The sequence below is a fragment of the Silurus meridionalis genome, chromosome 11, assembly GCF_014805685.1.
Source record: "Silurus meridionalis isolate SWU-2019-XX chromosome 11, ASM1480568v1, whole genome shotgun sequence".
Classification (NCBI taxonomy): Eukaryota; Metazoa; Chordata; class Actinopteri; order Siluriformes; family Siluridae; genus Silurus; species Silurus meridionalis.
Genome location: NC_060894.1, coordinates 7,305,001 through 7,332,116, shown reverse-complemented (window position 1 = coordinate 7,332,116; position 27,116 = coordinate 7,305,001). Strand labels below are relative to the sequence as shown.

Below are 27,116 nucleotides of genomic sequence, written 5' to 3'. Positions count from 1 at the left end.
GGGTCGACGCGACGCGACTGATAAAGAGCGAATGAGTTTTTTTTAAAAACGCCATTACAGACTTTTTCATTTCTCTGTCAAAAAAAAGCAGCCGTGAGTCGGTGGCACCCTGCTTTGCGCTAACTAGCCTTTGTTGGCTGAGGTAAGCCCCCAGTCAGATGGTCAGTCTCTTTCTCTTCCTCTCTCTCTCGTTCTCTCTCTCTCTTCTTTGTCTTCAGAGCCACAGCATTGGTGTGCATCTCTCACCTTGCTGATCTGCTGCAAGCGGCTCGTATGGAAAGGCAGAGGTGCAGCTCAGACACGAAGAAAAGAGGGAAGGACTGGGGATTCGCGCCTCTCGCAAACGATTCGGTATCAGCAAAAAAAAAAAAAAAAGTGCGAGACGTTGAACGACGGCGGCGGCTGCAGCTCTCCTCCTCGCGTCCCCCTACTACCCGCACCCCCACCCCAACCTGCACTCATTTAACTCAGACACACAGCCACTGCGACACATACGCCCCCTCCCCTTCCTTACAACAGTGGCACGCTCCACTCTGGACCAAAGTTGTCATTTAGACGTGATCGCCGGATCGATCGGCAGAGATGAGCACCAGCTTTCTCACCGCCTTTTCTCTAGTCCCGACATCAGACCGGCCCAGCATCACTTTCAAAAGCGCACCAGCCGAAATGCCGTTTTTCGCCACGCTTGCACACAAACACACTCACACACACATCACTAACAGACTCCTCCCCCCACAAACAATCAGCCAGCTTACTCCTCCTCGAGGGAATAGGGAATGAGCGGACGCTGCCGGAAATGAGAACGGCTCGACACGCGCCTTAAACAACCCCTCCTCCCTGCCTTGCATGCACACAGGCGCGCCGTCAGAGCCGACACGTATGATTTGTCGTTTCAGAGTAACGGTGAAAGGTAAGAGGAAAGAGAGAGTGTGTGTGTGTGTGTGTGAGAGAGACAGAAAGAGAGAGACAGAGGGAGAGGAGAAGGTGAACGAGCTATCCCAGACAGAGGCAGGTCACTGAGGTGGGATAGGAGGGTGTGAGGTGAGGAGGTAGTCGTCTACCTCCAACACCCACTCTCACCTCCACCGTCTCCTCTCTCTCCACCCCGCACCCATCATCACACCACAATCAGCGCAGTCGCATCTCTCTCCTCTCATATGCACACTTTTACGCACCTCAATACCGGAAACGGTCACCCACACCCCCATCCCACTCACCCCACAAAAAATACCCTCGTATCCCTCAGCAAACCCCTCCCCTTGCATCCTCTCCTCCTTTCATTTCCTCTCCAGGTCGCCGCACCTGTCTGGCAGAGAGTCTCGTCAGAGCTTCGGCGAGTCTGAAATCCAGTCGGTAGCTGCGTGCTGTGCTGTGCTGTGAGGACCCTCCCTCTCCTCTACGCTTTCTATATCCTTCTCTCCCTCTTTAACTCTCTCCCTTTCTCTCCCTTTCTCTCTCTCTCTCTCTCTCTCTCTCTCTCTCGTCTCACTCACTCCGTCTCGTCTGCTGCAAACCCTTTGTCCTGCACTGATCAATCCTTTCCTTTAGGGGAAAAGCAGGGATCGTAAAACGCATACACAAGACATGCTTCTAGTGGTGCTACTAGCTCCACACACATGTGCACACACAGGGGTGTGTTAAAATAATGCGAAATATATATCAGGATGGAAATGCAATCTAAATATGTTTAATTGTTTCAGGATTACAAATTCATATAACATATAAAGAAATTACTCACAATTTTTTAAAGCAGGCTTCGGATAAAACCGAAGCAAAAACGTTCGAGCGTTTACTAGTGTGGAACAATAAACTGGTCTGCTTCTGGCAAACATAACTTTTCTTCACACACTTAAGCGCAAAGCGGTGCCACGCGACTAATTCACTGCAGTTCATTAAACAACACTTAAAAAAACGCTTATAGAATCCTTAGGTCAAAGCAGCCACCAGTGTCTTTTTTTTTTTTTTTTTTTTTGCGGGGGGCGGCAGTAGGGGGAAATATAGAAGCAAAGCCCAGTCAGTCGAGAAGTCTGAATCAATTCTCTGAGGAGCAGACACATTTGATGAGATGGGATGATGGCTGATTTATCTGTCTGGGAGCGCTCCAGGGCCGCCCAGTCTTAATCTTGCAACCTGTGACCTTCTCTCGCGGTTCCCTGCGGCGTGGATGGGGGTCGCGACCCTTACGCTGACAGCCGGTCATTGATTATGTGCTTAATGCAAACGCCGCTGATGTTGGCTTCACTGCAATGCAGAGCTCGCCGCACACACACACATACACATACACACACACACACACACATAAGCGTACACACGTCACACCCGCACACAATGGTCTCGCTGAAGGGCTGCGGTTCAACTGAAGAGTCAACTTTGCCAATATTACAGCACACCATGCTGAATCCAGCCTCAGGATGAACAAGTGTGGTGGAGTTTGTGTGTGTGTGTGTGTGTGTGTGTGTGTGTGTGTGTGTAGTGTGTACCAGCAAGGGCTGGTGAAATCAGCAGGGAAACCTTGAAGGAGTGATGGTGATCAATCAACTCTATTACTGCTGTGGCAGAGTCTGGGCCAGTGGCCAAGCTTATGCACACACGGACCGTCAGCAGAGGGCCGCCATCACACACAAAATCCCGACAATAAAGCACAGCCAAGTCCACACACACAAGGCAAAAATTAACCCAAGAGCAAAGGTGTAAACACACACACGAAACCCATAGACTCAAGGTGCTCAGCTCACCGCCATTTTGTCGAGAAAAGAGCATTCTTGATGGTGCCAGAGTAAACACTCACATTTCTGCACTGTGCGAACTTTTACGACACGAGCACATGAGGTTGTTACTATGAAGGATTGAGAGAAAAAAAAACGTTTAGCGCTAATTTCCCACACTCTCTGAAGTGAGAAACTCCAGACTGTTTACTCGCTGAAACGTTCGAAACGTATCAAGATTTGAAGCTTAACACAGCCAAAAGTAGGCTGGGATGATATCAATAATGCCATACATTATGACATTCGAATTCACATCTACATCAACATTAAACTCTACTTTTTTGTATGTTCTCTCCTTTCACATTGTGCTTTTATGAATATTAACCTCAGGGTGTCTCGCTTTATCCCAGAAACTCCATTTTGCATTGTGAACATACGAGCAAATACTCGCTTTAAATACAAAATGAAGAGATTTGTCAAATGATTTCGTCAAATGAAAACCTTAGTTTTGCATTTGATTATTGAAAAAAGAGTTCCTATTACAACAAAACTAGATGATATATGAAAACTGATATATTCCTTATTTGTTTCACTTACATCTTTCATAGTAGATACTAAATAAGTTAAGACGAGCATCTTTCCTGCGAATCACAACGTTAGCTCTTATTCCTTGTCTAAGTGAATTGTAAAATATACAATCGATGAGTAAACAGACATGAGAGCTCAGCTTGAAAAGCCGAGACCTGACAGGAAATGTTTCTTGATTTGTGCAGGGAAAAAAGCCATTAAATCCAAACAAGAGCGGAAAGAAAATCTGGAGCGATCTGTGTGGAATCGGCGTAGTGTTTGTTTAATAAAGGCTATAAGAATGTTTAATAATAAACGACAAGAAAATAGCTGATGAATGAATGAATGTACACACGAGAAAATCGTGACATATAGTAGGGGGTTGGTGCGAGTCTCTGTATATATTTACACACACACACACACACACACACACACACACACACACACACACACACACACACACACAGGACAGCACTAATGACCATCGTGTCTGGTCTCTGTAGATGACAGTCCAGTCTGCAGCCACTGATCAATCGCATCGATTTGTCCCAGGGTCAAAGGTCACGAATGTATTGATGGGAGAAAGTGCTTTATGCAGCAAGGCCAGTCAAGTCTCCAGACAGATCGATGATGCCTCAGTCACGTACATCACATGTGTATTTATTTGCCATCAAATAATAGGATTGGGCCATTTTAGGACCTGGTTCGTCTTCACACAAAAGCCAGAGCAATGTATTGAGCACCTCAAGCTAAAACCCACACTTCCCCCCGCTGCAGAAATGTTCGGCACCGGTGATGCTCAGGTCATGTTCACTGGGGTTCTGGACTTGGATGGGTGAAGGGCAGAAGGCTAAGCGTTCAATTACACACACACACACACACACACACACACACACACACACACACACACACACACACACAAACAATCAATTCCAGAAGAGTGTACAACTGTTACAATTAATCCATGCACGCATTGAAGTATGTTAAAACACGCTGATGTATACGAGGAAAATGAAGATTATCGATACAGCGTTAAAGCTCATGTTCTGCAGTGTTTTGGATTGGATTTTGAATGGATTTCCACTAGTTATGAGACACAGACGCAATCGATTCCTTACACTTTCTCCAACCAAAGAAATGGTTAGAAATGTGATGATTTTCTTTTCTATCTCTCTAAATTCTTTCTTTCTTTGGATTTTTTTAAATTCAAAAGCCATAAACTGTAACAGGGAAAAAGGAAAACATAGAATTTCATGTATAATGAGACACATTTACATCCTTACTATGTTGCAACAGTATTACATTCACAACAGGAAAAAAAACAAAAAACAAATATATTGTCCAGGTCTGAGAATGTAGGTCTTTAAAAAACAGTTCCACATTAAACGGAGAATTGCAGTTAGAAATGTTGAAATAAGAGGAAATAAAATAATACAATTTATAGACAAACGTCTTGGGACACCTTCTCCAAACTGATACCAGAAATTTGGAGGCACACAGTTGTATAGGATGTCTTTGGATGTGGTATCATTTAGTTTTCCCTTCACTTGAATTAGGAGACAGACCTGTTACAGCATGACAATTACCCTGTGCACAAAGCCAGCTTCATGAAGATATGGTTTACATGGGTTAAATGGCCTGCTATAGAGCTCTGACCTCAACTCTATTGAACACTTTTGGGATGAATTGGAAGGCAATTGACTGCACCCCAGGCCTCCTCACCTCACCTACATCAGTACCTGACTTTACTAACAACCTTGTGGATGTAAGAGCACAAAGCTTTACAAGCACACTTCAAAATCAAGTGGAACATCTTCCTAGAAGAGTGGAGGTCATTATAACAGTTATAACAGGATCTTATGGTCAGGTGTCCACAAACTTTTTTTCCCATTTCTATTTCTTCTTAAATTTCTACACTTCAGAAACTTCAATTCTACAAAATGTTATAATTTAACATCAAAACAAAATATTGTTTAAAATAGATTTTTAACAATTTGAATCAGCTGAAGCCAATCAAAGTTTATATTAGCTTATATTAAACTTTTAAAAAGAGTTTTAAAAAGATTTTCCAACACAACAAAAACTGTCATATTGTCATGTATCACAATATTGATATTACATTGTTATATTCCCAAAGTCTTGACTTTATATAATAATTTATTTTAACAAAACTGGTCACACGTACAGTAAATGAAGAAGAAGAAAATGTTTTGAATATATATATATATATATATATATATATATATATATATATATATATATATATATATATATATATATAAGAACATTTAGAATTTGATATATATATATATATATATATATATATATATATATATATATCAAATTCTAAATGTTCTTAAATAGTCGACAGTTTGCACCAGCAATATTGTATTCTTGTACCTAGTTCTTACTAGTTCTTAGTAAAAATATAAAAACATTTTTTTTTATAATTAAGAGTTTTGCAACATGAACACAAATAAACCAACATTTTTATTAAGTCCAGACCTTAGTAAAATATTTACTATATATACTTTTCCCCAAATCAATTAAGAATAAACAAAAACTCTGGAATGTTATTAAATATCCATCTGAGGCCATTTGTTTGCATGCACTTGAGAGGTGCGGATCTGCAGAGGCCGACGGTGGAGCGAAACAAAAGTGTCCTCTTTCCAGCCCTATCTAATCCCGTAATTTATTTGTTCAGCTATCAAATAAATCGAAGCCCAGCTGTAACCAATGAGTTGTAGCTCGGCCGGTCGCGCCAGCTGGATCTGATTCTGCTGAGGCGGCGGGATTTTTTTGACACGCTTCGCTCTGCTACATCTGGAGGAACCATCGGGGTTCAGGGGGTGAGGACAAAAACTGCCTCTTAAAACAAACTCCTGTGAGTTCGCTTTGCTGTGTCTGTCTAGTTTTAAACATCGAATTTGCAAAGTAAAAAAAAAAAATACTTCTCTCATGGGTTTAACAACAAAAGAAATCTGTTACGATGAAAGTTTAGTGTTTTGTCAGTGTTTCCACAGAAAAAGGTCAGCACTACTGACTAAGAAAAACAACAAAAAACATAGAAACTTTCCTAACATAAGATTTAGGGTGAGAAAGATCCATGATGATAGACGGAACAGCTGAGCTAAGTTAGAGTTCAGAGGGAGTTAGACGTAGAGCCAGGGTTTCGGTATTACTTCTGTTACATGGCACATCTGCAGTGTCATCAGTGTCACAAGTTGGAAAATGGCAAGAATGTGAACACAAGCCAAATATACAAAAGGAAAAAGGAAATGTTTGTTAATGCTGGTTTTTGGGAAAAAAATACAACGGATAAAGTTATTTTCTGAAAATGAAAAAAAATGTAAAAAAAAAAACACGCATGACAGATAAACAAACTTTTAACGTTTGAAAATTAAAAAAGGGAAAATGGCAAAAATTAATTCTAGCAAGGACCATGACGTATCAATTTTTTTTTTACTAAAAGCAGAGAGGAAATATCACAATAGATATATATTTTTTTACTGTCCATTCATTATTTTTTCAAATTCTAACAAATTCATAATTAAAGCACTGACACTGGACATGATAAAATGCCCAGCTGTATCTTTATGGAAAAATAATAAAAAAAAATATAAAAATATAACAAAAAATATAATTATACAAAATCCAACAAAATTGATATTACTTGTTACAATTTCTACCCATCTCAGACAATATATTTCAGTGATATAAGAGCATATCTAATCCTATCTGTATTAATGAATGATTCAGATCTACAATGATACCACAGGCTATTTGTTTGTGCTTTAATTAAAAAGTGGTTAACTCCAATTCCATGGGCTCCAATCCTCCAAGCACTTTAGAACTAAACAGTAACATAAAGGCAAATAAAAATACAAGTCAATCTCCCATCAGCTTCAAGTCATATTCACAACCGCATTCCTGCCACCCAGGTTTTTCAAGTCAAAACGTTTATTACTGAGGTCTCACCGTATCGATGAACAATTCCCAGCGACTCGTGTTGTTAAATCAATTTCCTTGATATCGACAGGCCTTCCTTCATGACGGTGAAACGACATGCCAGATTTAAGAACCTCTTCCATATTTTCTCTCCTCTCAGGTCCTAGTAGAATGTGCTTCACAAGCAGTGGCATGCAGCCAAAGCAACCCAGTGTCCTCGTTCTGCAGAGACAGCGCCCATGTCACGCTGAGCAGGAGAGGGAGGAATGGAGGTTTGGGGCGAGTCATTCTGTATGCCTGAGCGCATGCTATAGCTGATACTTCATGTTTGCCTGCGAGTGACGTGAGGCCGTATATCAAAGACGCAATGCGCTGCAGAGGCCGTAACACTGAGACCTTTCCCATATGGTACGGTTCCAGCGTTACGTTTCGTATGTCCTGTTTAGGTCTGGATTGTGTCTGTAAATCACTGGGTTGGAGTGCTGGGTAAAATGTCAGGGCCTGGTGGGATGGAGAAAGCCTTCACTGAGGCTAAGCAAACACATGAGGCAGTGAAGGATGAAAACGGCTCCCTCATGATTGGTGTGTGCTGAGGTCCAAATGTTAATAAATAAATAAATCGTTAATTAAAAATTATGATTATTACAGATGTGTGGTTTGGTGAATGGACGAACGGAAAAGCGTGGTCTTTATATTTGGACGCAAATACGGAATTTCGAGAAACAGTTGAAGTGTAGTGATCACTAAAAAATATATAATACATGAACACACACATATACACATATACATACACTGTGTGTGTTTGTGCGACTTACAGTTATGGCAATTAAACAGGTTGTGCCTAATAACATGGGGATGAAGGAACACACACACACACACACACACACACACACACAAAGAGTCACTAAAAGACAGACTGCATTTGTGTGTCCAAATTTAACAAGTGTCTGTCAAACAGTCAACATTTTAAACACAAAAGCAGCTGATGCACTGGACCTTTCATTCAAACTATAAAAAATAACTACACAGATCTGTTCAATTACTGTGCAATTTGTACTTTGATTACACAATCTCCACTAAGCTGATTACCTTGTACTTGTTCATAATACCTGCAACTGTATATCACATGATTCTTATCGATCAGTCTTGGTAGCATGTTGGGGGTTTTACAGCAAAATGGGCTTAGAAGTAACCAAAGCGGGTCAAAACAGCAGGTGAGCGGAGCTGCACGGTTACTAAAAATGCAAAAATGTTTTTTTTTTCTTGGTTCAGTTTCTTTCACTTGCATTTCAGTTTCGTCTGGAACAATATACACTCTCACCAGCCACTTTAGGAGGATATTAAATGATCAATTATTACCTGCACATTTATTTAATTACTCAATCAGCCAATCACATGGCAGCAGCACAATGTGGAAATCTAAAGTTTTTCTAGGGTGATGTTTCAGCATCATATTCCTGTTCTTATCTGACAAAAGTGGAACCCAAAGTTGTTTTCACCAGTTGTCACTTTTCAACCTCAAGGTTTGATCTCGGGTGCCTTCTAAAATGCTTTTCTGCTCAGCATGGTTGTAAAGAGTGCTTATTTGAGTTACTATAGACTTCCTGTCAGCTCAAAGCATTCTGCTCGAACCTCTCTCTCCTCAGCAAGGAGTTTGCGGCTGCACTAAACTACAGTTCAGTGGATGTTTTTTGTTTTTCTATGCCATTCTGGGTAATCTTTAGAGACTGCTGTGTCAGCAGTTTCTGAAATACAACCATGGCACAATAAAATTCACTGAGACCGCATTATTTTCCCACTCTGATGCTTGATGTGAACATAAACTGAAGCTCTTGTTACAAACTGTGCTGCTTCCAGATGAATGTGCAGGTGTAGGAGAAAACGCACCTTTTTTTTTTTTTTTTTGGATATTTATTTGCTGTTCGTTTAGTATTTGAAACTGTGCATGCATAAGGTCATGTGGTACATCTATGCTCACCAATAACAGTGCTATCTATTTTCTACTTATATTTTATATAATATTTCAGTACAAATGCTGCAGAATTAATACTGTCCTTGTGGCAAATCACATTGAGAAACGAATCAATAGTGAGATTTTAATAATATATTTGTGTAGCCCTATCTCCGATATGGTTAGTTTGACAAAGAGCTAGTCGATTTGATACCCATGAGCCAGTCGTAGTATACCTATACATTGGTACATGTGTACGTATACTTTACTTACATGTGCATGAGTAAAACTGAGAACTAACCAGAGAATGCCGACCTTGAGCGCCTGATGCGAGAGAACATTTTTGATTTGATGCCTATCACAGCTTTTGAAGTATACTACAACCTCTGAAGGCGTGTGAACTCGGAGAAAATTATATGCCTTCAGTCTAAATGCAGGAACTGCATAGATCGAGACATGATACTACTATTTATCATCAATAATATCTTACAAAGTTCAAGATTGATGTGCGAAGAGTATACGGAATGCAAACCACACCACGATGGATTTTCACTGCTGCACTGCGTGTTTATATTGTAGGTGAACTATTATATTACAGCCTGTGTGTGCTGTGCACTGTACATAAACACAGAAGTGGACAAAAAATATATAACCCTGCCAAATATCACTAATTGAGAGCATAGGCTCCCCCTCGAGAAGGGGAAAAGTTAATTAACCCGCCACATTGGGGAAACCGTAATGCGAATTCCGATGTCACTTTGTATTAAGCCGGTAAGAGACTTGTGTTCTCACAAACTTTTTTTCCCCCCGCATGTTTTAAAGTCTATTTTACTAAACCATATGCGTCCCCCAATTACATGTATAATACTTTATGAAATATTTCAAGGAACGCGATGAACACTTTATTGAGTTCAAGCGATGGTGCAAAAGCATTAAGTATGCTTAATTAAACGTCGCCGGTAACGCGGAAAGCCGCCGTTGGGTTAATTTATTTGGCACAGTGAAGTCATTTGTCCTTTACGTAATTTAGTTGTGTAACTTATACACAACTGGCACAAAATACGAGCCGCTCGAATGATTCAGGGCCACAGGTTTCCACCAGCGTTTAGACTGGCGTGCTCATTGGGTAAATTATGAATCCACATCACGCCAATGTATAAATAATGCTGAAGAATGAGATGTGAACCTTTAAAAGCGCATTAGAAATACAGAGTCTGTCGATCTTTTCGATTACACTAAAATTGTACACATGTCCTTCAGTTTAGAAGAATTTTATGTAGAACAGGTAAGACAAAAAAACACCATGAGCTTCTCTTGTGATCATTTTCAAACCCTCAAGCAGATTATTTTCCAATGACAGCATGACTCAAAGTGGTTTATTCATCTTATTTACATTTTATCTTATCAATAAATAAAATGTCACACTTTTGACTATTTAACTATTTTCCGATTTAATATAAAGAACATTCATAAAAACTCTCTAGCTTTTTCTCTCTTGAAATGAATGACTGAAAAAAAGAGAGAATTCACAAGACTTTCTGGTGTCAAAAACCTTTATAAAAAAGCAGTATAACTAGATAATCCTTTAATGAATGTAAAATAATTACCTTTTAACATAAAGCATAACAATTTATATAATATTTGTTGCTTTTTTGTTAAATACCAACATGTTTTTTATACAATTCTGAATAACCTTAGATAATAGCGACTGGCCACTTTACAAGTCCTCGTTCATGAGCAGTTACTACAGAAATGTATTAGAATGAGTGCATTCTACAGTAATAAGCCATGGGAAATGACTTCTAAACAGTCAGATTCAAGAACTTAACAATGCTGTTATAAATACAGATCACACAATTTCAAAAGCTTACTCTTTTGTTACTAGTGAAACAGTTTCACACGTAATCGAAGATCACAATCGTTCTAAACAATATAATGTTAGTTTAAAGTAGTTCGTTTGCAACAACATCTCACTGAAAAAGCACGATGGCGTCTGATTAGACCCTAATCAGTTCAGTATACGATCAGAATGTGAACAAACAGGAGGTAAAAGTGAGAGGAAATGGAAAACATCTGGTCAAAACCAAACCTCAGGAAAAGGCAAAGCTTTCTACAAATGAAAACTCATTAAAAGACTAATCACACACATGGCTTGAAAGTGAGACACCTCCGCCACTTGACATTCAAATGCTTTTTGACCGGGATTTGCTGGAAATAGATGTATATCACACACTCGGACTATCGGGTTCCCTAAAAAATGTTTTAACTCTGTTTTAACAAACCCCATTTTCTGAACAAAGTAAACGAAAATAAAGGAAAGAAAATAAGTCTTTACAGTTCTTTGATCAAGCAATGATGAGATCTTGCTGGATGACATGAGTGTACTCCAAGGAAAGCTAGAAGGTTGTACAGTTAACTCCCATGGTGTAATTCTAAACCATACAACCTACTACCTCAACCTGGATGCACACGGTTTCCTCTCGTCTCCATACACAGCTCCATAGTCTGGGGCTTCAGGTCTGAAGCTTGAAATGGAAAAAAGCTCTATGATGCAGCACCAAACTCTTTAAAAGATTTACCAGGGATTTTAGGATGATTGAGAAGATGGTGTGTGCTGTTCCACCAAGCTTTTCTCATGACGGGTATTAAATTTAAATGAAAAGAGAGAGAAAAAAATGAAGAAACATAAACAATCTACTGCTATAAAAACTGTGTAATAATAAAAGTTGACTGCACCACAGTGACAGAGACCCACAGAAGCGAGCTTGGGTTACGAGATTTGCCACAAGATCGGATCTACGGGTTTATGACAAGTGGTTCATCCTCAAAAATAAAAAAAAAGCCACAAATTGCCAATAATGTTCAAGACAGAACATTTTATTCTTTTGAAAGACAAAATAATAAGCTGCACTAATAATAAGCCACACTACTGCACATTGTCAGACTTTTCACACAATTATGGCTCTATTCTAAGAAGATCTTGTAAGATCTCTGTAATGACGCACTCAGTATAAGAGATCAAGGTGGGAAGCTCACCTGACGTAGCACATCCTGATGTGTATCGTTTGTGTGCAGTTCATCGCACTGAAAAAAAAAGCAACACAAACAAAGATCAATATCAACCATCAGTCAAAACATTGAACTTGTTGGCTGTATCTTTGTACTTACATAGTTATAACTATGATATTTCTGATATGTTATTATACATTTTTATAAGAGGTTTCTAAAGCTTGCATGCATCAGGAAAAAGTCTATCAATAATATAATGTACGTTTTTCAAGGATTACAAATTGGAACTTGAAAACAGAAAGCAATGCAGGATACAATCAGACATGCAGTTTAACTGGTTAGTAATTCCATACAAAAACAGTAAAGTTCAACAGAATTCTGCTCTGACAGCCATTTGCTGGTGTGTACCATGCTATAATATGGTAACACTGCACACACAGTGGTTTTACCAGAGCGCAAAGAAGCTGCCTGGGGAGGAAACCTGCCAAACAGTTTAGTCATGAAAACAGCGAATGTTCGGACGCTCTAACCCGAAGAGAGACATTCACATTGATTCGAGACGACTGATGCCAGGGATTTTTCACGCTGTGCCAGCTTACCAACACTTCACATATTCATCTGGACTTAAATTAGTTTCGTTTTAATATGTTGAAAGCGTTCGCCACCTCTAACATGTTTCCTTCCCATTCAGAGAAAAATCGCAAGAGTTGGTGAGAGCAAGAAAAAAAAAAAAGAATAAAGACGAATATGAGTGCCGGGCCAATCAGTCTGGTAAAGGATCCGGAGATCTTGGCAAATTCAGGTAAAGGTCTGCACTGTGCTGCGTTGTCCGCCATTTTCTCAGGCATTGAAAGGCAGAAAAAAAGGGAAAGAATTCTCTCTGTTTGCCAAGTTTCCCCTCTGTCTCTCTTTCTCTCTCTCACTCTCTTTTCCTCTGTCCCTCTCTGTCTCTGTCCTGGCACCACAACAAAACCTCAGGCAAAAGGTCAAACAGTTCTCCGGTTCGGGATCGAAAAAGCATTCCACTGAACCATTCGGCTGACAGTGTGAAGACATCTTTTGTCTAAATCAAAACCCTTAGCCCTGCCTACCCCAAAAATTCGGCAACCTCCGGGGGAGAAACAGAGGGGAGGGAGCGGGTAGGAGTGGTGTTGGGAGTCATGGCAACCTCCACCTGGCATGCTGCCCGTCATCGGTGCACGGAGTGTGAGCGTCGGCTTCCGTGACGGAGAACAGGAATGCTCCGCTCTGTCCAAAGCCAGTCTGATATTTTCACGGCCGGCGGTTCGGTTTCACGCACAAGTGCCAGAAAGAAAGTCTTGTAAATGAGATGGTGTCCTGGATCAACGCCGCACGAACGTCTCGCAAACTTGTCAAACTCTTCATTTTGTTGGAACTCCTAAGAACTGTGTCAGCTCTCGTGACGTGATGCTGATTGCTGGCCAGACTCTCACAAGACCCAGACAAAGACACGTAAACACGCACTCGGAACCTGGGCGTGTAAATCTGCTGTTTTGGTTGCAGACGGTGGCAGAGGAGGCAGGCGCTCAGACCCCGAGATGTGTCCTGAATCTTAACTTGTCCCAGGAATGCACGAGCAGTGTGTCACTGCAGGATTACTACCTTTTCCCGAGCGACAGCGTGCTGCAGCAGCAGCAACATATTTCAAAGCCTCATTAAAGCACTTCGGTTCTCTATTTTCGAAATTGAAATACGTTCAAATGGAATATGCATTACAAAACATAATGCTCCATTCTCTCTAGGCACGCTATTGTGCTTCTGAAATAATTCGCTTCCTGTGCGGTTTGAAGCAGCGAAATCTAATTGAGTGATTGGCTAATTATCAGCCGATTAACCAAATGCCGATGTGAAATTATTGTAAAAAAAAATCGAAATGACTTTTTGCAGTTCATTCAAGTAACAACATCGATTCAGTGTCACATTATATAGACCAGGCGTGTCGGATTGCAATCCAGTACGGCCACTGAAGAGCTTCTACCCCGTCTCATCTCACATTGCTGATTCAACTCGCCAGATGTTTATTTGAGTAAAAGTAGATTTACATTTAGTTTTTTGAAGATGGAAAATAGATCTGGGGCATAAGAGAAAAGATGCAAAATAGGTCAGTATATACAGCACGCAAGTAAGTTTCCTTTCGACTTTCCAGATAAACTGTCCTGGGATCTATTTTTAGTTTTAAAACCTTTTAATAAATAACAATGATGACATTAGTGACTGATGTTAGACTGGAAAACGTCACATCTTAAACTGATTATGAGGATTCTTTCTGAAATACTTGCAGTGATGAAAAGCTTATATAGAAAAATGGTCGTTTTTTCACGATGCCCCACTCAGGCTCGGGATTCCATTCAATAACCTTAAATCACCTTGGTTTTGAACTCATTACCCTCCTCTACTGGCAACAAACAACTCTAATCGTACACTGGAGGGTTTTTGAATATGGCCTGAGACGTGCAGCCTTTTTATTTCCCCCTAACTGACAGATGAGCATCTGAGACGTCTCTCCAGAAGCGAACATTTTGTGGAGTATTTTGTGGGCCGAACGGGGGAAGAATCAGCGGCAAAGCTTTCAGGCCAACATTCCACAGAGAGATGCGTGCCAGGCCTTGGCCCTGTGGAATCCAGCCCGCAAAACTCGATATGTGGATTCAATTACCCTGAGCCCGTCTGCTTTGTGCCTGCATCGGCAGATAGCATCGGAGCGGACACTCTTATGCTCCTGCTGTCTGTAGACCAGCACGAGGGATTATAGGAATGCACTTGATTTAAGGGGAAATATCTCGGCTGTGGACGGAAAAGGACAAGGAGCATTTAGTTTATTTCTCTGACCTAGTCACAGCAAAGCCACCAGTAAGACACATACTTGTCCGAATAAAAAAAATGTGCTCTGTATTTTGTGAATGCGATTTTTTCTTTGTTGTATCGAGGACTGGGAAGGGGTCGAGCTAAAGCAGGACAAAATTGGTAGTTATTTCTTGTTAACAAATCAAAGCAGATTCATTTCTGCATAAAAAAAACAACAACTATGTCATTAATGGGCTTGTGAGAATTTCAACAATTTGAAAACATAAGAATAACATTTTATTTCCATCTCAGCGAGTTCTTGTAGAGAAATGAGTTTTACTGTAGTTACTAAATAATTCACAGTTAATGTTAGCTAAAGAGCATGCTTTCAGATTAATCAATGAAAAAAAAAGGTAAATATTTTGAGTGAAAAAGAGCAAAAGAACGGGCAGTACATCAAATATCACCAGAAATAACAGTCCTATAAGAAGGACCAGGTATTGAGACCTGGTTTGGGTTTGCGTTGAAGAAACTTGCCAAAAGATGCAGACGTGTTCACGATCTTCAGAAGTTTTTCCTTTATGTTTCCTGTTTGGCTGCAAAGCTCAACTCCGTACCATGCAGAAGTCAAGAGGTTCATTCTGATAACTCATCTGTTTGACAGGTCTCATGACTCACTCAAGGCCATTCACCAGGGAACAGGATCTAATTTAAGTGCAAAAAAACATTTCCACGTGTGTTTTCCTCAGATACAGATGGGTGACAATGTAAAGGAAATAACTGTGGCTCTGTCTGCATCACATAGAATGACTATGATATAAGATTTCTATTCGATGATTGTGTTCTTCAAGGATGTGGTTTGATGAGGCTATACAATCTAATCTATAAATGTTTTAGAAGAACAACTTTTAATGCATCAGTACAGTTTCAGAAAATCAGCCAATGTACATTAAGGAGGTTCATTGCGGCCCAAAACCTAATAAACACACTTCATGTTTTTTGGAAGATCAGAACGTTTAAAACACTTTGTGAATGCCAGCCAGTGTTTCCTGTCAGAAGACAAATTCCGATTCAATAATAAAATTGAAAGTGAAATTCAATGATAAAGGACAAAAAATAAGTGTTCAATTAAAAAATCTTCAGGCCATCCTGTACGCACATTTAATGCGTTTATAATTATTCATAAATTATGCATTATGTGAGCCACTTCCAGTGTTCCATTGTACAAAATTATTCCTTTGACTACTGAAAAAAGACAAACAATAACCATAAGTGAACCCCTTTTCTCCTTAAGGTATATTACACACTGCAGAACAGTTCACCCACATCTTTGTGCTGTTGTCCTCCCCCAGCTTTTATGTCTAAAAAAAATAATAAAAGGACAATTTCATATCCAGAAAAGCAGTCAGCTTAGGGTCAAAGTTCAACAGAGACCAGCAAAAGGGGGGAGAAAAAAAAAAGAAAAGAAAAAAGGTTTTCCCACAGGACAGGATAAACCATTAGAAACCAGACAGGGGGGAATATCAGACAGACATTCCTGTAATGCGAAACAGCCATAATGCAGTGCCACCATCGGGAAGAACCAAGCGCGTGATGCACAGGGGGTGGCAGAGGCAGAGAAAAATACAGTCAATCGATACTCATTGCATTTACTTAACTGTGGTTATTTATTGACATAATCCAACAATGTTAGCAAATATGATGGATTGTCATCTCATAAAATCTTTTATTTGCCTTATTACTTATATGCACACAAAACAACAGGCATTTCTACATTTTACTGCAGTTAAGTGCACAGATCCAGCATGTCTGAGCTGGATCACTCCTGGTGAAAATGAAATGTCAAATATTATTTTTACATGCCTTGTTAATCTTCAGTGAAAGCCTCCATGACCGGATATAAGCTCTTGAGGAACATTATATCCGCATCTTATTCTAGAGGGCTCATGAGGGAGGAAGCGTTATTTTGGTCTCCGAACCTCCGAGCTTCATCACCGCTAATTTAATATTGCCTCAAGCAAGGTAAGAGCAATGCACAGGTTAAAAAAAGTAGAGTTTTTGCAATGCGACACTTATTTCTTATTACGACTTTTCCGGCTGCCTCGAACATGATCTGCTTCAGTGGCTCTAACAAAATGGAAGAAAAAAAGGAAGAGTTGCTGAAGGAGTTGCTAAAATGTACAAAATTTCTTTTGTAGCTGAAAACAAAATGAAGAAACTCAAACATGCAGGTCTTGAAAAGTAATTTAGTAAAAACAAAACAAACAAACAAACAAACAAAAATTCACCCTAATTTTCTAGGTTAAACCTCTGTGGGGAGAGAAGACAGAGAGGTGGAGGGCAAGGTACGTCTTTGAAAAAGAGCTCTTCAGTTCCCAGTGGAAAGAGGCCAAGCCTTCTACCTTTTCTTAAATGCTTGCAGAGGTTTGCCAGGCAACGAGCCAAGAAAATGACTTTGTTTGACCCGACTGCCAATCAATTTGGGGAGCGCAGGCCCAGACTAAACATGCACTTTTTCAGCAAGCCCCATTGGCTGCAGCTGCCTCCTGTGGGTGGGGACGAGCACAGAAACCGGGCTGTTGACAAGGGAAAAGGGAAGGACAGAGCTGGTGCACGACGCAGATTGAAAACACGTGGCCAATCGCAGCGCAGGTGATTAGTTGGCCAAATTACCCCATTAAATGCATCGTTAAAACAACAGTCGACGTCAGAAGTTAATCAGATGCCAGAGGAAGAAGCTGCTGCCACTTCATAGCATTCCTGTAATTTCCATACAAAGAAACCTTCACCTCACTGTGTGTTGCTAGGCAGAATAAGTTTCCTAGTCATAAGTGCAGAATTAGAAAAAAAATAAATACTTTTTTACAGCTGTACTGTATGTTTAACCTTAAAATTCCCTGTCAGTGGACAACCGGGATTAGTCAAGGCTACATTAGTGGTGAGAGATCAGTCCATTAAAAGGGAAGTCCCTGATAACAATGTCACAGCATGAGTAGTGCTAATTTAATTAATGCAGACTTGGAGAAAGGAAAGCATCTCTTTGAGGGGCTCAGCCAACCTCAAGGTCTCTCTTAAGCCCTGTTCAATAGAACAAGACATGACTTTGAGTCTTTCTCTCTTTTTTTTTTTTTTTTTTTTGCAGGGTCAGGAATATAAAACACATTCAATTAAAACTGGTGGCTTAATCAGTTTTTGAATAAGATGCATTGATTAGCTGGACCAAATACTGCTCAGCTCCAGCCGCTTGTTCTCTTAACAGTAGAAAACCAATCGATGCTTTATGAATTTCAAGCATCTGAGTTTAGAGAGCATAAATGTAGCCTCTTTCATATGACTCCATAAACACTCTTTAAATCAATAAAAATGGCATTCACCCTGGACTGTAAGAGCATTGCCCTAATTGACCTGGGCATTTAAAATTCATTTGATTGATGGTGTGGTTTAATTATTGTTGCCTTCTACAGGATGCTATACTGCAAAACATTGCAAAGGGCATATTGCTCACTAGCACTCATATTAATAAAAATGTTGACAGATTAAAAATAGAAGAATTTAAGTAATGATCAAATGCAGCAGTGCTGGAGACAAATTAAGCTCTTAAAACTATTTCTATTGATTTAGTTAACTAATTTTACTACAACTCTCCATGCCTGATTTTGATTATGCAAAAAAAATGTACACAATATTAAAAAAAAAAGATTCCCTTGTCATCATAAAACTGTATTTTGTTATGCATGTTTACAGACCATTCTTTAGCAGCTTGTGAGCAAGAAAACAATCATCATGCTCCATAATTATGTTTCCTTAAGTAATCCTCAGCACATCATCTTCAGACAATTGAAAAGAAAATGAAACAAAAATGCAACTTATTTCAAATAGAACCATTCAACAAACAAAATTCATGAACTAGTGAAGATACGGACACCCAAGAAGTTTCTGTATAAAACATCTGTAGGTTTTGTGTGGTAAATCTTAGCCATTGTAAAGTACAGTCCCAGGTGAGGTGATTGAAATATTCCTTTAAATACAAGCCGCATAAAATGATAAGCTTAATGACGAGCAGGTCATATAAACACATAACCCACTGACTATTTGTTATTTACATCTCGCTTCATGGCCTGCTTCTTTTTTTTTTTTTCACTGCCCATTAAAGTACCCTAATTTAAATTCCCCATGCCTAAACCGCATCCCTCTAATCCATGACAAACAGAATGGAGTATATTAAAAAAAAAACCTTTGGCATTTTCCATTGCCTGAGATGTTGTCGACTCAGCACAACGCTCGGAGAACCACGGCAGGAATGATCCACAAAGGTGTAATTATAATTCTCCTGTGCTATGTAGGAAATTTGTGAAACCAAAATCTCTTCGCATTTATAGAACAGGAAAACAATGACCTTCTTTCAGCCCGAGAGGAAGACGTAAACAGTCTAGGTAGCTATTATACGCACAAATTAGTGTTTTATAAAGACAAAAAACCCAGGTGAAAGGACACTGTTGATCACTGAGCAACAGTCAGAAAATTTTAGGACAAATGGATGACAAAAAGAACAAACGATTCGCAATAACACTTCATCCCACCACCGGATCCACTCAAATTACACCCTTAGTGTTGTATATAGTTCTGGTAAATGATGGTGAACGTAGCACTTTGTCATGGATTTTGGATATTTGGATAAATGATCTGAGTCACGTACAGGTTTTGTTATTCCCCAAGTGTAACCTACTCCGGATTTGCTGCCATTTAAAAATACCATGGAAATATAAGCAGTGAAGCTGTTGCATGGTGTGGAACTGTTAAAAAGGCCAAATGAAAAAAAGAGGAGCACTTAATTCCTGTTTTGTTCTCAAAACCACAATGAAAACATTTGCTTTTCAGGATCCATCATGCTCATCTTAGGGTGAAATCAAAACTGTATGTTTGTCCAGCATATAAGTGTTTTTCAGTTCCAACATGTGGTTCTTTCACCAGAACGCTTTAAGTAAGCAGGAACTGACTGGTTTGAAAATCGTGACTGCATGGCATTACCAGTGGATCCCCCTGCTGTGTTACATGTTCTCAGTCTCTTTTGTTTGGTGTTAACCCATTAAATCCCACATAAGAGGCCATTGAGACAAGTATCATGTACCCTGGGGGGTACTTTGTTTGGAACAAAGACGTTAAATGGGTTACACACCACTGCAACTGATCCTTCCTGGTTGTTTCTTTGGGTTTGTATTATTCTTATAGCATGCTTCTACACAAAACATTAATGGTGAACTATATAATGTCAAGTGACATCATTCGACTTCACCAAAATTCCTACTGGTAGCAAGAGTTAAACCTTGGAACTTTTCAAAAGTTTTCAGTGTATTACCATTGCCAAAGTTTCAAAAATTGTTTACAAGAACATTTGGGGTTTTTTTGCTTGATTGTTTTATTTACTTTAGTCTGTTAGCAAAATGTATACATTTGTCAAATTTCTCAAACCATGCCAGAAATCTCTGCTCTTGCAATTTCAAAGACAAATGATACTTACCATATTTTTAAATCTGAACTAAATGTGAAACTCTGGCATTTGTCTCTACAGGTTTGAAAAACTAAACATTTCCTGCCAAGAGGTACCTTGACATTGAATCGACCTCTCAGTAATCCAGTAACAGACAGCATTTTTAGCAATGAACACTGTCAAATAGAACTAGACCTAAACAGATGGAAGATACCAGTCATTATGGGAATGGCTCTACAACCTATGTAAGGTAAACACCACACTGGTGTAATTACTACACTTCTGTCCTCGATGATGAATGATGGCTGGCCTTGAGACTTTGAGGCCAATGGCAAATTATCATTTTAAAAATAGCCTATGTCGTAAACAGGCCAGCAAAGCCATGACTCGAACAGTATATTTATGTAGGAACGGACACGCCAAGGGTTAATGAGGCCCAGTAACCCAATTAGCACACTGTCTTGATCCTGCTCCAAACCTAACCCCAATCTCCAGCGACTGGAGTCGATCCCCAAAGGTGGTGCAGAGCTCAACCCCTCCTGGCTGCAAAAATACACGAATATCTAAACACACACATTTTGGCTTACTGATCTACTCCAAGTTAATGAAAATAGACCTAGATTGATGTGTTTTACAAATACATTACCATTACTATATTAGTTTTGCAAACAATTCCAGTGGCTTAAACACGGGTGAAACGTAACTAGCAATATTATAGCCGGCTTCCAAGCACAACTCTGGGAAGCTTTGTGGACATTACTGAAATACATCAAATTCACACAGCAAGTCAAGCACTATATCATTAAACGCCATTGTATGTGCAGGGTAATGTTTGTGTTTGATCTTGCGGCCCAGTTGGAGTGCTCTTGACTCTAACCAGTGGCACTCTTAAACAGACATCAGCCTCTGCTTTTCAGATAGTTTATGAAACATGAGGGACTCTGACAGAACACACAAAGACAAGTTTCCTCTCGTGGTTCCGCTAACAAAGTCCTCTCTGTCCTCACCTTAAATCCCTTTTGGCACAAATTCCTGATCCTTTGCCAGGATCGTCTTTTCACATAAGAGAAAAAAGAGTAGAGCCAAAGGCATGTCGTTTTAGTCTATGAGCTCCTGTTTTACAGACTCTTCGCTGAAAGACACCAAAGTCAGACGACACATGGTGAATTCAACAGATGCCTTTTTCAGCCCCATTACCCAGGACCACAACAAACACCTAATGACACTGGCACTGGTGATGGAGGTATGGTTATCACTTACACTTAGCTGGATTTACTCATGTTTTTAAATATTTAAAATGTTTTGGTAATTAAATATTAATGGACACTTTCCTTATAATCGTTTATCTGTTTAGCATGACAACCCAAGCGTGAATATATCATAAGCTCATATCAGGACAGAAATGTCATTATAATGAAATATAATGTACGTCATTAATTATTTTAATGACAAAAAAAAAAAAAAGTTTCACAAGGTATATTTAGTCATTTAAATGTTATTTAATTTATTTGAATTTAATTTACTGTAAAATCATTTACTTTAATTACTTTATTACTATATTTTTGGTTTTAACGTCCTTTTCCTGTGCTTTCAGAAAAATATCATTTGGTAAAGAAATAATCCAATTCATCCCAATTGCCTCTTAACTATTAAAAAGGAAATCTTCTGTTATCTCTCTTTTTTTTTTTTTTTTTTTAAGTAAATATTGATAAAAGTGGTCTTGGATTGTTTTGTTTTTTTTGTTTTAAGTATTTTCTGCAGAATTCATAAAGAAAAAAGGAGGTTTTATAGGTTTTTTTTTTATTCTTACCTTTTATAACACAACACAATGCTTTGTAGTGCTGGTGATTAATTATTATAATAATTATATGTGTAGGTGATACAGAAAAAAAAGCCAGGAATATATAACAATAAAAAAGCACAATCTAGAAGTTTTAATTATACAACATTTAAAATGCAGCTGGATGTTGGATTTAGGTTAATTAGCATGTTTTTAAATCTAAAGTATTTTGCAATGAAGATAAATATATATATATATATATATATATATATATATATATATATATATATATATATATATATATATATATATATGTGAAACTCTGTGGGGAAAGGGGCTTGTCAGAATTCTCAAGGACATAGCAAACAGTTTCTTTGGATAACAAGTTCAATATAATCAAGACAAATCCAAAAATGACTTAAACCATTGTTTTCCTGTCCTCCAGTTTTTAAGCTCCACATTCAAAAACCCACCATTTCAGCCCCATGAGCTAAATGCGAGTAATGTCCTGAGATCTGCCCTGTGTTGCGGCTCTTTTCCTCTTTGTGCACTGCACCGAGGCTCATTTCAGCTCCGTATTAATCCTGCCGCTGCTCGGCGAGCAGGTGAACTCAGCCGAAGACTTTCCCACGATACGAGCGCAAATCCGCTGCCCTGAGCCCTTCCTAGAAGACGGCCATCTGTCCGCTCTGCTTTCACTCTGGGAGGGCAAGCGTCAGCTGCATGACCAAATTCAACGTTCCAACACTTCCCCCACAGTCACAACCCCCGGACCTTAAACGCACGCCGTCCACCAGCCACGAGAAGCCAGACGTTAAATCCTTCCTTAATTATCATTTTCTTCTAAGAAAGACTTGAAACAAGAAACCTTAAAAAGTGTCGCAGCAACACACAAGTGGATAAAAAGTGTGGCAAACTAACCAGCTATCATCATAGAATAAAAAAAGTATACCACATTATAAAACAAACAACAGTACAATCAATAATCTATCATTTCCAATGGTCTTTACAAAAAACAAAAAAATAGGCAAGCAATCTCTGCCATCCAAAACACGGCACCCCAAAACCATACAAAAAAAAAAAAAGCCCTCTCAGAGACAGGCAAATATCCCTCCACGAATAAGATCTTCTTCCAAAATAAGAAACCGGTATCACTAAGATCATGTGACGCATTCTACCTCTGTACCTCCTCCCTCTTTTTACCCCCCTCCAAAACTGCCATGTGCTATCATTTTTGTTTTTGCTCTTAAAAAGCTGCCGTGCTGTTTTTGCCGAGTCTGTCCTGGACCGTCCTCGTCCGCTTAAAATGCGTGACATTGCCTCGGCGGGAGCATGAGAACCAGAGGCTCCTCAATAGCGAGGTCTCTATGCCCCGGCCCGTAACCATGGAAGCAGATGCCTCCTCTTACCTCCCGGTGACTACGGGGCTGCACCCCGATTAAAAAAGCGGGTCCCGCCTTGATTTCTCTTCATCCCCTAGCGAACTTGTCTGCTCTTCAATGGGGCAGTCATTGAGCAGGTCATTGGTCTAGACTTCGTTTGCACGGTCCAGGGAGCAGCCTTGATGTAACCCTTGCTCTCCGGCTGCAGGCGTGAGACTGCGGACTGCGGGACGTCAGAGACGCCGATTTGAAAAGGAGCCCTGTCTGATTTCGCCATTGTGCCTTTTCATTCATCGATCGAATGAATATCGAACCTTCTGTCGGTGCATGTGTGAAACAGATAGCTTAGCAAGCATTTTTTTCCTCCCTCCTCCTTTTCCTACTCCGGTAAGGACCGGCCAAGTAGCCTGCTCCTGTTCCTATTTCCCTTTAATTAATTGCATATATTTTATATTAATATATCTGTTTAAGATTTTCCTGTGACACTGAATCAAACGTTTCATTTTAAAACATGTATTGACTGTTGCTAGTAATATTTAAAAACATTTTTTGGAACTTCAACCATCCAGATTTTACAAAAGTCTAATGTTAAAGTCAAAATGACCACATTAGTGAATACTTTTACAGTTTATTGCCATTATAAAAATGTTTAATTTAAAATTATAAATCAGAATGATTTTATAGAATGATACTTGATATTGTTCAGATTGTTTTTTTTTTTCTAACATCCATTTTTTTATTTCCATTTTTAGGGAGAAAAGAAATCAACCAAATTCTAATTCATTTGAAAAATTTTAAATCAACATATATAAGCATAACAATCTGATGTATAAAATATATATAATATATAGCTTATATATTATAATAAATTATATCTATCTATCTATCTATCTATCTATCTATCTATCTATCTATCTATATATATATATATATATATATATATATATATATATATATATACACACACACACCTACAGAGACTAAGTTTAATATATTAAAACTATTTAAAAATTGTAGATTAATCTTTACAGTTAAAGCTGATTATCTTAAATCCAGAGTTTTAGCATTATTAGAATTGTCTTTATTTATTTTTCAACATTATTAAAATATTCAGGATAGTTTTCCTAAATATTATCATTCAGGAAAAGCCAGTTTAAAAATGTGCACTCCCCTAAATAAATTAAGAGTAGGGAAATCCTGATGACAACATCTGCACTACATATAAAGCGTGTTTTGAAGGAGGCGTCTGTGACAGGGTACCACGGAGTTCGGGAACAAGGGAGCGCAGGAGGAGGATAAAAACCCCCGGCTGAAAGTGAGCAAATTCAAAGGCAAGGGAAGGAAAAGGAGCAGTGAAGTGAGAAGACAATGTTATTGTTCACAGGAAGCAGAAAATGAGCGGAGCAATGGTCTTTAAGCTGCTCGACTTTGAAGCATAACGTAGTGAAAACCGTGCTCGTAAAAAGATGGCGAGGATTTCAGACCTCATCGGCAGTATGGCAGAGTCCAAGAACAATTTAATAATTATAATCGTTTCAATTTAATTTTGTATTTTTTATAGCTGCAAGATACATTAAAGCTTAAAATGACTTTGTAAAAGCTATTAATTAATGCCGTAAAAAAAAGGTTTTACAATAATTTGAAAGACTATAATAATAGAATAAAAACCTTCATGAATTCATTTAAAACCAATTAAAGTTAAAACTAAGCAAAAATATATTACTTTAATATGTACAGTAAATTTCTTTAAAAACAATTAAACGATAGATAGATAGATAGATAGATAGATAGATAGATAGATAGATAGATAGATAGATAGATAGATAGATAGATATAGAATATTTTTTAGTTCCATCTTAAATTTTTATATATATATATATATATATATATATATATATATATATATATATATATATATATATATATATATATATATATATATATATATACATACATTATGGTTATTAATGCTATGCTTTTTTTTTTCATAATTCAACCAATACATCCAGTATTAATACAATATTAATCAAGTGATGCACCAAATTTTCACAAACAACATTACCTTGCAGAGAAAATACTAAGAAATGTTTAAATATTGAAGTGGATATAAAAAGTGCTCACAAAATAAGAATGCACATTTTTTGAGCCGATAAAGACCAGCAGACATTTCAAGCCGGGCTAGGAGACAGAAGCAGAAAAAAGCAGTCAGAGAGCATGAAAGCTAAGTCTAAGCATGTCTAAGCCGTTCCTGTGTGCCCTGCATCACTGGCGCACTTTAGAAACATGCCGGTAGTCAGCCATCGCTAAACACATTAACTCAAGTTTCCACACATCCATCACATTAGCTCCATTAAAGGAAGGTCTGAATGACCATGGAATAAATCAAAACTAGACTGGACTCTAAATACATTTAAGACCAACCCGCTACATAGCAGTACACTTGTTATTACATCCACATAGAAGTCGTAAATATGTAGATTGTGGGTTTTTCACCAAAACTAAACAAGCCACAATTAATAAATAATCAGGTTGAATGATCCTGATATTACAAGTAGATTATTCATTACATGATGTTAATTAGAGGAAGTCTGAATGACCGCAAGCAATCCCCAAAACCATAATGTTAGTATTTCCTTAGTCATTTCTTTTTTTTCCCCAATAACCAAGTATGAAAAACGTCAAAGCATCCCATGTGCATTACTGAAGCTGACAGATGCAAACCAGCTATAAAGTGTAAAGTAAAATAAAAACAACCTGCAAATGAATAAATCTGATTTTAAAGCCACAAATTTGCATCAGTTTTCACATGGAAAATCTTGCTGTAATGCACACAACCTAATTTGTCTTCACAAAGATCCATCACATAACAATAAGAAAAGCAATTCCGGGGTATGCGAGACAGCTCTGAATTTCTTTTTAATTATGATGTTTTATGAAGTTATATTTAGCCCTGACCTTGGCCTGTATTGTGATCTTGAAGGAAAATAAGCATGTGTGATAACTGCATGTGATGATCCAGAAGAAGACCAGAAAATGATCAACAAATATATAGTTATAATTATTATACGGTTGTGAATTTCAAACAGAATAAACTAGTTTATGAGGCAAAAAATGAGAGAAAACAAGTTTCTATGTGTTGTTAGAAAGCCAAATCATTGCAAGAAGGTGACTCAGGTCAAATATATTAATTCAAACTAACAACCAGAGGTAGATATATGAGGAATACGAAGCTAATCAATAAAAATAAGCCAAATTAATTTAAAATTGCGAAGCAGGTACCCTGATATATTAAGCACCATAATATTATGATTTTATCACACTATTCCAGTGAACGAATTATCCACAGCCTCCTGGCACACAGGCTCGAGCAGACAGACAAACATTATGAAATGCTCAAGGATAAACAGACCTGCTCGAGCACCTAAGGATGCCATTACTAATAATAGGAAGGGGAAAAAACCTATGAATGCGAGTCCTCCCC

The 27,116-nt window shown here is 38.6% G+C and overlaps 1 long non-coding RNA gene across 1 annotated transcript in view; it reads right to left on the bottom strand.

The window, feature by feature from the left end:
* The window catches only part of LOC124393298, a 46,878-nt gene that overhangs the window by 6,980 nt on the left and 12,782 nt on the right, over nucleotides 1-27,116 (bottom strand). The window contains exon 2 of the long non-coding RNA XR_006927308.1: nucleotides 12,208-12,255. This is a non-coding gene — a long non-coding RNA (uncharacterized LOC124393298). The remainder of the gene's footprint in view (nucleotides 1-12,207; nucleotides 12,256-27,116) is intronic.